This window comes from Sphaerodactylus townsendi, linkage group LG12 (assembly GCF_021028975.2).
Source record: "Sphaerodactylus townsendi isolate TG3544 linkage group LG12, MPM_Stown_v2.3, whole genome shotgun sequence".
Taxonomy (NCBI): Eukaryota; Metazoa; Chordata; class Lepidosauria; order Squamata; family Sphaerodactylidae; genus Sphaerodactylus; species Sphaerodactylus townsendi.
Window position 1 is genome coordinate 37,877,143 of NC_059436.1, and position 12,445 is coordinate 37,889,587.

General features: G+C 49.4%; 1 protein-coding gene across 1 annotated transcript in view; it reads right to left on the reverse strand.

Moving 5' to 3' along the window:
* The window catches only part of LOC125441528, a 42,461-nt gene that overhangs the window by 22,802 nt on the left and 7,214 nt on the right, over nt 1-12,445 (reverse strand). The gene's annotated exons all lie outside the window — the stretch shown is intronic.

The window sequence follows — 12,445 nt, forward strand, 5'->3', positions numbered from 1 at the left end:
GGAGGAGGAGGCGTAGTTTGGATTTATACCCAACCTTTGGAGACTCAAGGTGGCTTACAAGCCCCACAACAGACACCTTGTGAGGCAGGTGGGGTTGAGAGAGTTCAGAGAGAACTGTGACTAGCCCAAGGTCATCCAGCAGGAATGTGGGAGTGTAGAAACACATCTGGTTAACCAGATAAGCCTCTGCCACTCAGGTGGAGGAGCGGGGAATGAAACCTGGTTCTCCAGATTAGAATCCACCTGCTCTTAACCACTACACCATGCTGGCTCTCAGTCTTCATCTTCATCTTCTCTCCTCTCCTCCCCACACCCTGCATAGCAGCTAGCAAGTTATGCAGTCAGTAAAGGCCCAGCAGCTATGTCAGGAAATGGAGTCTGGTGCCAAAAGGCTAGTAGAGTTTAACAAAAGGGGACAAAGTTATTCTTGACAATCCAAATGGAGGCCAGGACAAGTGGGGTTGTGTGCAGGCCCTCTTTTTGGGAGAGTGTGTAAAAAGCCCAACTTGTAGCTCTAGCTTTCAGAATTCAGCTCCCAGAGCGGACATTTTCTTCTTTTTTAAAGGAGAAAACTTCTAGTCCTCATGGTTTGAAAGTATCCTTGAAAATACTGGGCAAGCCTTGCTGGGAAACATCAGGATGCTAGAGGTGTCTAAGATTTTCAGTATCTTGAGTTTCCTTGCTTCTCCTACCCGGGAGTAAGCCTGGTACAATGTACACTATACATTGGCCCACACGAGCCCCCATAAGCATAGGGGCCCCGTGCTAATTTATGTAGGTTGTGATTTGCTGTCAATACATAAATAAACACTATACTGTAAAAATGGCACAGTTTCCCTTTCAGTCGTGTTCGACCCTGGGGTACGACCCTGGGGTACACCACTACGCCACACGGCTCCTCCACAGTATACTATACTGAACTCTAAACATTTGTGATTGGGAAATGCAGATTTAGCATGTGTTTTGCCCCAGATAAGGAACAAGATTAATATTAATTTTTTATGATAGCAAGTGGACATTGGCATTAGTATCACGGTCAACTTTATAACCACCCGTGCAGGTACGTGTACATATCTCCTGCACTGCTTTATCTGGGGGCCTATAATGCTGTTAGGGAGATCCTGCCTCCAAACAGACACCATACAGTAAAAAAGAAGAGGAGAACATGTGGGCGACGGCGACGGACTCCAAATCCAGCCTGTTGCATTTCTAGTCCTGCAGCACCCATTCATGTTCTGCTCAGTTCCCTGACAGCGGGCAGGGCTTGGAATTCAAGATCTCCTTGCAAGCCCAGCAGTCTTGGGTGTGATGTGGGGTACTGATGCCAGATTATGAAACATGGCACGGTAGCTCTCTTTGTGGGAATCAGCCCTGGGGGAGAGCAGGGAGCTGCCAGGCACCCTTCCACTGCGTCTGGATCCAGCGCCAGCTGAGAATCCCCCTGCCAAAGAAACTCTGTTTTTTAATTTTGCTTGTCAGTTGTGATTGGAGAGCCAGTTTGGGGCTGGAAAGCAGGACGGGATATAACAAATGGTTTTTGGGAGGGGGAAAGGGTTTGTTTGTTTTGTGGGATTTTTTAAAAAAATGTAGCAGACCCTTGAAAGTTCACTGCAGGCAAGCCATCCGGCCCCCCTTCTGCAGTGTGAGATTGAGATGGGCTACCTCGTTGTAAAAGACGGCCAGCCAGGGCAATCCTAAAAAGTGTTTCCTGGAAGTCAGCCTAATTGAAAAGACCTGAATAGGATTCCGAGGGGAGCTCTTTAGAATTGTGCTCCTTGGAGAAAGCCGAATTAGGTCTACTCAGAAGTCAGTCCCATTTCATTCTATGTGGCCTTACTCCCTGGAGCTGCAATTTACGGCACCTATTTTGAGCCCTTAAAAGCACCACTCCTGTTCTCTTGTCCTGCGTCCCAGATGGGAGAACGGTGAGATTTAAACACACACGCTCTGAAGTAAACCAATACATTCTCAGGCAGCTGCACCTGTTAGATTTCTGCTGACTGAAAAGCCTTTAAAAGCGGGAGCCCCTCCTGCCAGGCCAGATCAGCGGCGTGAATCAGAAGAATTCTTTTTGTCTCCACCCCAAACTGTTGCCTGCTAGGCAAGCTGAACCGTTTTTGATGTGGTTTGTCAGTTAAGGACCTCTCCGCTCAAGGCAGTACCACAGCTCAGCTTGTACCCACAACATTCAAGGGTGTGTGTGGCAATCATCTGGAGCCATAATGCAGGGGTCCCCGACCATTTTAAGCCTGTGGGCACCTCTGAAATTCTGAGGCAGATTGGTGGATGGGTGGAACTACAAAATGGCTGCTGTGGGAGGCGGAGCCAACCACAAAATGGCAGGGAGTGAGCTTAGGCCTGGCTTTAATGATAACTCTTCAACATTTCAGGCAGAAGCTCTTTTAAAATGAACATTTTTTAAAAAAGTTTGTTTCTGACACACAGTTTATTTCCAGTCACAACAGTGAAGATCCTTGTGCTGAAGCGATTGTCACTGCAACGTTTTTTTAAAAATCTGCCCAGCCAATCGAATATGTTGTTGTTGTTACTATTACTATTATTATTCAGTGTGCTGTAGTGGTTAAGAGTGGAGGACTCTAATCTGGACAACTGGGTTTGATGAGCGGTGGAGTCTTATCTGGCGAACTCAGTTTGTTCCCCCGCTCCTACATTCCTGCTGGGTGACCTTGGACCAGTCACAGTTCTCTGAAAACTCTCTCAGCCCCGCCCACCTCACAAGGTGCCTGTTGTGGGGAAAGGAAGGTAAGGAGTTTGTCAGCCACCCTGAGTCTCTTTAGAGAAGAGGAAGGTGGGGTATAAATCCAAACTCTTCTTCTCATTGTTACCCCACTTTTCTCCCAGACAAAGACCAAAAATAGTTTATATCATTCTCCTTTCCTCCATTTTATCCTCACTAAAACTCTGTGAGGTCGGTTTGTGTGAGAGAGTGTGACTGGTGATTGCCAAGCAAGCTTTCATGGCAGGTGCAGGGATTCAACCCTGGGTTTCTAGATATTCGTCTGACACTCATAACCACTACACCACACTGCCTCTGGTAGTCAAGGACCCAGTCTGGCCCCGCCTACCTTCTAAAAACACGTGGTGTGCAAAAGGATAGGTGTCAGTGGGTGCCACGGTGCTCATGAACACCACTTTGACAACCCCTTCTGTAGAGCTACAGATGTTTCATCCATCTGGCCACAAGCCCATGGACCAGGGCAGGGGTCTGCAACCTGTGGCTCTCCAGATGTTCATGGACTACAATTCCCATCAGCCCTTGCCAGCATGGCCAAATTGGCCATGCTGGCAGGTGCTGATGGGATTTGTAGTCCTTGAACATCTGGAGAGCCACAGGTTGCAGACCCCTGGACCAGGGGAATTCAAATGCTCTGGGCTGAGTGGGGCAGGGGAGGGGGGAACCAGCTTCTGATTGGAGAAGGATTTGATAGTTAATCCACACCTGCTGGATGGATGTAAGGAGTGCTGGAACACATCTGGTTCACCAGATAAGCCTCTGCCACTCAGGTGGAGGAGCGGGAAATCAAACCTGGTTCTCCAGATTAGAAAAGATAGGCTGTTGGACCCTGACCTAGCAGGGTCCATTTTGTTCTTACTTAGTTCTTACTTAGGGGATGACTTCATGCGCGAATGGGCCATATCACAGGCTGAAATTTCACACCTCTTCACACTCAAGGCCTGTTAAACCCTTTTAATTGCCCCAGATTCAGAGGCGCATTGATCTGCCGGTTGCTTTTAGCAGGACCAGCTTAACTGGGCTCAGGGCTGCCTCCAAATTGCTACATCACCTGGACTCTTCACGGGCATCCTGGCCAAGGGGGTTGGCATCAGGACAGAGGGAGGCCCAACAGGCTGTCCAATCAGCAGCTGGGAGCTGGTGATTGACTAGCAACCTTGCAGAGAACCAGCCGAGTCACAGAGCCCCTGTCTCCATTAAGGGCCTTCTCTAAGTGCGGCTTCATCTATAGAACATTATTGGCACAATCTGTTAAAGTGCAAGTCCAAGCAACTGTCTAATGATTCATTGCATGGAAGATGTACTTACTGGATTTGTCTGAAGCCCAGGCCAATGTTGTCATTAGCACAGTGCCCCCCCCCTCCCCAGCTTGTGCTTTCTTATGCAAACCATGTGCAGTGCAGCTATGGGAAGAGCACAGAAGGATTGATAGCAATTTGCAGGTTCCTTTCTTGACCATGTTTTAAATATGGTTCTAGAAAGGACTTGCTTCTTGCCTTGCTCTGGACCAAAAATGCTCCACCAGGGCTCATTCATTCTACATGAAACTGACTTATGACACAGCCACACTGCAAAGACCAACAGATGTGTTTTGGCATTGACTTCCACACGCCAGAGCCCACTGCAGACAGATATAAAAATCTTATGCCCAAGTGTTTGGCGGATTCCGCATGGGCCAAAAACAGTGGTGTGAAAACGGCGTGAAAATGGAGTAAAATGGTTTAGAACGGTGTAAAAAAAGGTCACACCGTTTTCACACCGCTGTTTTTGGCCCATGCGGAATGCCTTTGTCTTTAAGGACTTACAAACCATCTTGTTGTTCTGGCAGTGGAGCTCTAGGCAAAGTTACTCTAGGACACAGGACTGCATTGTAAGACCAGCCTTGATGTTCTGTACCTATTTGGAAATGGAAGATTTGCTAAATAGAATCATAGGCTCATTCCGCACATGCAGAATAATGCACTTTCAAACTGCTTTCGGTGCTCTTTGAAGCTGTGCGGAATAGCAAAATCCACTTGCAAACAGTTGTGAAAGTGGTTTGAAAACGCATTGTTTTGTGTATGTGGAAGGGGCCATAGGGTTGGAAGAGACCACAAGGGCCATCAACTTCAAGTCCAAACCCCTGCCATGCAGGAACACACAATCAAAGCACTCCCGACATATGTTCATCCAGCCTCTGTTTAAAAACCTCCAAAGAAGGAGGAAGACACTCCACCACTCTCTGAGGTAGGGAATTCCACTGTCGAACAGCCCTGACCATCAGAAAGTTCTTCCTAATGTTTAGGTGGAATCTCTTTTCCTGCACCTTGAATCCATCACTCCATGTCCTCCGTGTCTCTGAGGCAGCAGTACCTGAGCCAGAATGCTCATTCTGTCCCTGAGCCAGAATGCAGGGACAGAATGCGATTCCAAATAATGTGTTTTCTGGACCTCTTCTGGAAGAACAGGTGTTAGCAGCCTAGACAACAGAGAGACGACCCGAGAGACCTGTGGGGTACAAAAAAACCTGACAGGGCTCTCCTTAAGATTTAGAAAATGCCAGGGGAAAGAGAACAGAAGATGCAAATTACTTGTGTCTCAGTGAACAAATACTTGGGAGTGAGCGAACAATCGTCTGTTGGCCATAACAATGTGAAACAAGAAAACAAGAAATCATCAAGTACAAAATACAGATGAAATCCAAATAAAATCCCAAACAAGACTAGGTGCGTTACCAGTAGGTAGCCATGCTGATAGAATTTACTGAGTTAATAATTGTGGAAGTCTGTCAACTTTTGATTTAAAGCTGGGGTGTCCAAATCTGGCCCTCCCGATGTTCATGGACTATGATTCCCATCATCCCTGGCCAGAGCTGATGGGAATCGTAGTCCATGATCATCAGGAGGTCCAGACTTGGACATCCCAACTTTAAATGGACTTCAAGATCTAACGAGAGGGGGGAATATTCTCCAATGGCAGAGCTTAGTTGTGGTTTTGTTACAAGGTACATGATACTTTACATGTGACAGTTTCAGAGGGTAGCTGCAGTAAAACAGGTAGATTTGAGTCCGGTAACACCTTACAACCTTTGGAGGCGTACACTTTCCAGATTCACAGCTTTCTTCCTCATGTATCTGACTCTTGAAAGTTTATTATCCACCCCAATCTTGTCGGTATCTAGGGTGCTCCTGAAATTGGCTCTAGACATTTTACAGGTTATAGGAGTACTCACAGTCATAATGATAACAAAAGTGTCAGATGGCAATTAGAATTGGAGAACTGGCATTTAGAATTGGAGTTATACAAATCACTTTGTCTGGGGAGTATTAACTCCCTGCAGGAGAAGGGAGTTTGGAGGAGGGTGAAAGGGGCAGAGGAAGGAAGGAAGGAAGGAAGGAAGGAAGGAAGGAAGGAAGGAAGGAAGGAAGGAAGGAAGGAAGGAAGGAAGGAAGGAAGGAAGGAAGGAAGGAAGGAAGGAAGGAAGGAAGGAAGGAAGGAAGGAAGGAAGGAAGGAAGGAAGGAAGGAAGGAAGGAGAGACAGAGAAAAAATAAAGAACGAGCAGTGATAGAGACTGGAAAAATCAGAAAAGGAAGAAAGGAATAAAAACGATACAAAAAGAAGGTGGCAAGAAATGGCAGAGAATAATCAAAAGCAAAACAGATGGGTGTATGGATTCTGTCTCTGTTGGAAATCTGGCCAGAGTTGGAAACCCTTTGTCACCATTTCTATAGCATTTAACGGGAATTGTAGGTTTTAATGGGGACACCCCCCTCAATTCCCCTCCCAAACGTTTTGTCTAACCACGTAGTCAAATGTGTGAATTAGTCAAACGTGTGAATCGAGCACACCTGTGTACGAAGGGCTGGTTCCAACCTCACGGTTTGGTGTTCCCCAAGCGGTGACCACTTCCTGGTCTCCTCTTGACAGATTTGGCGTGGAAGACAGCCAGGTCAGCAAGTCCCCAATAGCCGGGAACAATCGCGAGGATTAGTTTTGTCCTCGAAATGATGGGGAGTTGGGCGCTTCAACACGAGTCCATTGACTAGTATTACAAGGAAAGTTACAACAAAGCGTAGCAAAATTCACAAGCCCCCGGCTTGTTACAACAAAGGTGTCCCTTATAGAAAGTTACAACAAAGCGTAGCAAAAGTCCCCAGCCCCAAAGATCCCAAAGTCCCCCGGTAATTCAGATTGATTTTTAGGGGCTGTGGGGGGGGGGGACAGACTCCCCTCCAGTGGTTTCGCTTTGCAGGGGATGGTCAGACATTCATTCTGTCTTGGGGGATTTATTGAGTGATTTCAAATCTCTCGCCTTGAGGGGGGGGGTGGCTTTCACTAGTTTGGGTGGAGGACTTTGATGTGGGCCGGTGGATTGCGGGGGGGGGGGTGCCTGTTCCCCACTGGTCGAGAGGAGTTTCTCGGGAACCTTTCAGGGTCTGGAAGCGACCCCGGTTAATTCCATATTTCTCTCTCCCACCAGCGGCAAAACTTGAGATCTGTTGTTGGGTTGTGGCGATGTGTATTTCATTTCATTTCATTTCATTTGTATTGCTGCTTTCAAGCAAATCGCGCCCCGTCTTTCCCACCGGTTGGTATTCCAGTGTTGTTCCCCGTTCCGTTTATTTAGGGTTTTTTCGGTTCTCCCGGGATGGGGTTTTAAGGAAATGTTTGGGATCGTCTTGGAAACGTTTGCCGCTCGTGTGCCGCTCGTGTGCCAAAGCGTGAAGAAAAACGGGATTGATCTCTGGGTGCCAAAATCCCCCTGGAGGGGAGGGAGTTAAAAAGAAACTAAAATCCACGAGTCTATGCTTGCTTAGACGAAAACGCGTTTTTACTCCGCGGAACTGATGTTGGGTCATGCAGAAGAGCGCGAATTTAGCAGAATGGACGCGGGAGGAACGGGATCGATCCAACCGCAACTCACTTAAGTAGCTTCCAAGTAGATCGCGGATCGCAAGAGGCCGTCCGACTTCTTTTTTCAGGGGAGGTGGGGACATTGCAGGGTAAGTCTCTCCGGCCCGATCCTCTCCAGATTTAAGAAGAAGAAATTTCCACTGAGCGCAAACGAATTTGGTCCCAACAAGGGCTTACTGAACTTTGCTGGACGTAACTTAACTTTTAAGTTTACAGACAAGCTTGTTGGCAAAGAATAAATTTAACTCTCTCCATCTATCCCTGTGCACCTCCCTTTCCGAGGGGAGCGAACTAGAATTTTCATGTCGCCTTTATTTGATTCCTGTATTTATTGGCCATGCTTATTTCCCTCCTTTCTGCCCACCGACGTGGCCAATAATGAAATAATTTCCAAAAATTACCCTGGCAGCTGCAAAATTCCTCTCGGAGGAAATCAGGATTAGACGGAGTAAACCCAGTGTTGATATCTGCTCTCTACATATCGCTGGATCATTGTAATATGTTTTATAAACGATGGGCGTACTCTTTTTTTACTGTTCATTTTGCTCCGTTTTGCAACGTTTAAGGGGGTTTTGTTTTGTTTTGTTGTAAATCGAGTCTTTGGACTGCAAATATATCACAAATACAATTAAATCATTATTTTTGAATGCCGCGTCGTGAGACATGAGACCGATCCGGACGCCTTTCGGGTTCGGAGGGCGCAATTCTCCGGTGCCCCCATTTCTCGCCCTGGCCGCTGCCCGGTCCCTTTCCCTTTCCCTTTGAGATCCCGCTACTTTTTGGACCGGATCCAACCCACAGGACGCAAAACGCTTGGCGCGATATTGGGGAAAGGAGGGTGGAAAGGACTGATGAAGTCAATTTTAGGTATAAGAACAGCTTCGGGGCAGAATCCAGACTAAATGGTGCGCACGCACCCTTTTCAAAAGGCACATTCCCCACCCCTATGCTTTGGTTTCTTTTACGGAAATCCGTTGGACCCCCCAATAGTTTCAGCTTGGCTGGGGGGGGGGGGGTGTGCCCGGCATGTTCTTGGAGAGGGCCCGGAGCAGTCGAAAGGAAGCGCTTTTCAAGCAGCCTCTTGATGTCCCTTATAGGAATGCATCCCCTAGGGCATCTAGGTGCCCCAGATGTTCATGGACTACGATTGGCCATGCTGGCAGGGGCTGATGGGAATCGTAGTCCATGAACACCTGGGGCACCAGAGTTGGACACACACACCCCACGCCCTAGGGAAATCGCTTGTGGAACCGGAGGGCGGGTGGATCGAGTCCTCCACGTCCACAAATATAAGACACTTTTCAACCTGCCATTTTTATGCCCTGGAAGGAACGCACGCGCAAGCAACCCCCCCCCCCTTTGCCCCCTTTTCCCTGTTATTTTAGGAAATGCATCTAAGGAGAAGGGGAAGGAATTGGCTGCCAACACGAAATCCGGTATTCGAAACCTCTTCTGGGTATTTGAGAATGCCTTTAATTGAAAAAAGGCAACCCGACGCTGGCAGCCCGATCCTCCCGCAGCTTACTTACGAGGAACGCTCACCCAAACCGATGGGATTCATTCCCCAGGCAGCAGGCTGCTCAGAGGATCGTCGCCCAAGAACAGCTCCTCCGCTGGAATTCCTAGCATGTTTTTGAGGTTGCCAGGAAAGGGGGGGGGTAGCCCTTCTCCCCTCCCCCCATCTCCCTTCCCTCCTCCTGACTCCCCGCTGGGACCCTCGGCCCATTTCCTGGATCGAAGATCGCTCCCCAAAGTCGCGTGTAATGGGGAAGACGCTCTACAGGAGGAGTAACTTAAGCCTTACGTTATAAGGTGGACACGGGTATCCCGCCCTTGAGGACGCAGCTCGGTCACGGCTTCATAAGGAAAGAAAGAAAGAAAGAAAGAAAGAAAGAAAGAAAGAAAGAAAGAAAGAAAGAAAGAAAGAAAGAAAGAAAGAAAGAAAGAAAGAAAGAAAATACATTAAAAAACAAATAAATGGGGGGAACCTAGACCATCGATTTAACTAGCCCTTCCGCAAGGAATGTAGCGTGTCAGATGAAGAATCTGAAATTATTAGGACTCATCTTTATTCCGACTGGAAGAGTTTATTATTATTACTAAATCCGTTGCCTTTTCGCCTGGAGATTTCCATTTATTTCTTAGGCCCCTTCCGCACATGCAGAATAATGCACTTTCAATCCACTTTCACGATTGCTTGCGAGTGGATTTTGGCTATTCCGCACAGTAAAATCCAGCTGCAAAGTGCATTGAAAGTGGATTGAAAGTGCATCATTCCTCGTGTGCGGAACCTAGACGGGACAATTCGGATAAAGCCAATCGTTTTTTACTGCGAGCTGAGGCTGAAGGGCGCCTAGGGATCCTCTTAGCCTGCCAGGCGCTCGTCAAAGGATCTCCTGCAAAACGGTGGGGGGGGGGGGCTTTCGAACCGCCTGTCTGGTGCGGGGTGATGCTGGGGGGGGGGGGGGGGGGCTTGGCACGTAGCTCAAAACTGCTGGTAGATCTACTGGGGTTTATCATAAACAGCCCTCTAGTGCTACTGTCTTGCCGCTGGACTCCACACTGAAACGGAAGGCCTCCGAATCGCCTGCCCGCAGCGCCTGGGGACTGGGGTTTGCAGGGTTCTCTGCCCCGAGCCGCTTGCAGCGGCAACTCGACCATGGCCAGACTCGTCCACGGGTGGCCTGCCAGGAACTTCCCCCGTTGTTCTGCAAAGGGTCTGCGGCTTCCCAGTAAGCAGGCAGAAGCTCTGGGGATCCCACCCCTCGTTTTGAGCAAATCGACCCCCGTCGCAACCCTCTTTCCGTTAGGTGCGGATCCCGATGCTAACAGTGAGGCTCAGTTCCCCGCTTACTCCCAGGTAAATGTAGCTAGGAGCGCAGCCGCGCGCTTCACTAACGCCTTCTTGAGAGCCACGAGGCGTTAAGGGCAGCGCTGGATCGTGCCCTTTTGAGAAAGGCCATCCTTTTAAAAAAAATCCCCAATGGGGCTGGTTTGCCTTGGAAAGTGCTGGGGGTTTGGCCGTCGGAAACGCGGGGGGCGAAGGGCCCTGGAGAGCGGGGGAGATCCTGATCCGGGCCAAGTTAAGCAGGCCGCAGGCCAGAGTGGCGACCAGTCAACACAAAGGTTGCCACTACAGGCATACTTGCTCTGCAACTTCCCAGGCGTAAACGTGGGCTACTTCTGAGTAAACGCGTTTAGGATTGCACAGTGAAGCACGTGCATCCTTCAGGGATGGATCGTGTCCTCTGTAACAGGTCAGTGGATGCTAAAAAAATAATACCCATAATGCTCACTCCAGATACCCGGCTGTTGTGGAGAAGACCGCCTCCTTGGATCACCGGATCTTCAAGGGCTCTTTGGGGCGCCTCTGCGCAACTTTGCGGTTTCATGCAAGGCCTTCGAGGAACCGTCATCGTTCAAGGCGTTGGGGGGGGGGGGATGACCCCGAGGAAGCCACTGGCCAGAGGGGAGCTCAGCCTCGCCCCACACCTGGCTGCTTTCTCGGGGCTGGATGGAAAACCCTTCGTGGCTCCTGTCCTCCCGTCAAGGACGGGCGCGCAATCCCAAAGGGCGACCCGACAGCGCCGAGAAAGGGGCTGTCTCCTTTGCAGATCCCCCCCACTCCCGGGCTCATTCCTTCCAAATCTCCGGGTTTGGGTTTCGGTCCTCAAAGAAGAGTGGTGAGGGAGCCGCCTCAGACCATGGCAACCTCTCCGGCCTACCTTGCAGGATTCTTGGTTTTTTTTCTCTCTCCCCCCACCCCCCCAACGCTTCCCCAAAGCACCCCAATCGAGACTGTTCTGATATAGGGCTTCATGGAGACGACAAGCCACTCTCCCCAGACTGCCGTGTGATTGTGATGGTGGCGGCTTGAGAGCCAGAGCGGTTCAGCAGTGAGGAGATGCAGGTTCGAATCCCCACGTTGTCATGGAAAAGCAGAGTACAGATATCCCTGAGGCAGAGTACAGATATCTAAATAAAATGGTTCCCAGCACACGAAAGTTCATGAAGTTAACTCTCCCCTTCCACTGAGAATGTTGGGGGTGGGGGGGCGATGGTCTTCAGAGGCGGGTAGTGTGGTGAAGAGTGCTAGTTGTGAGTCACATCTCCGATCTACCCCCGAAGACTGAAGCAAGTGGCGAGTCCCTGGGGGGCCCGTTGGCGATACAAATACATCTGAAGTGCAGAAACGAGAACCTGAGGTTCAATAATGCCACGCCAGGTTGTTGCAAATGTAGTCATGCAAATAAAATATTTCATCTGTATTTCCCGTACTGAAACATCTTGCCTTCATTCTCCTGGCGAACTCCGGAGACCGCACAAGGCCTTGAGGTGGGAGATGGTGACGACCTTTTGAGTTCCCGTCCGGGCAGACTTCGATTAATTCGGCGCCGAACTGGCAAGGGCTGTGCTTGCGCCCCATGGCCAGCAGAGGGCGAAGCGCGCACAAGGCTGGCGCTCTCGAGGACTAATGCCGAGGGTTACTTTGGAGTGGCAGCTACCTCGGAGTAAATTTGCTATGGCAAAACTCTGGAGACTCTGGCTCGTCTCTAGCGAGTGAGAAAATGTTGGTCTGCATCGGATCCGGATGGACATTATCTTTTAAAGCATAATGAAAAGAACTGACATCCTCCAGGCCCTTTAGGGGAAGGCGTGGGACTTATGGAAAGGCACGGACGCCGGAGACTACTAGTATGGGTGGCCGTGAAAAAGGGTTCTGTGAATTCAAGGAAGGTAACGGCCACTAGCCAGGATAGCTAAAAGGAACCTCTCTGTTCAAAGGCAGTCTACCA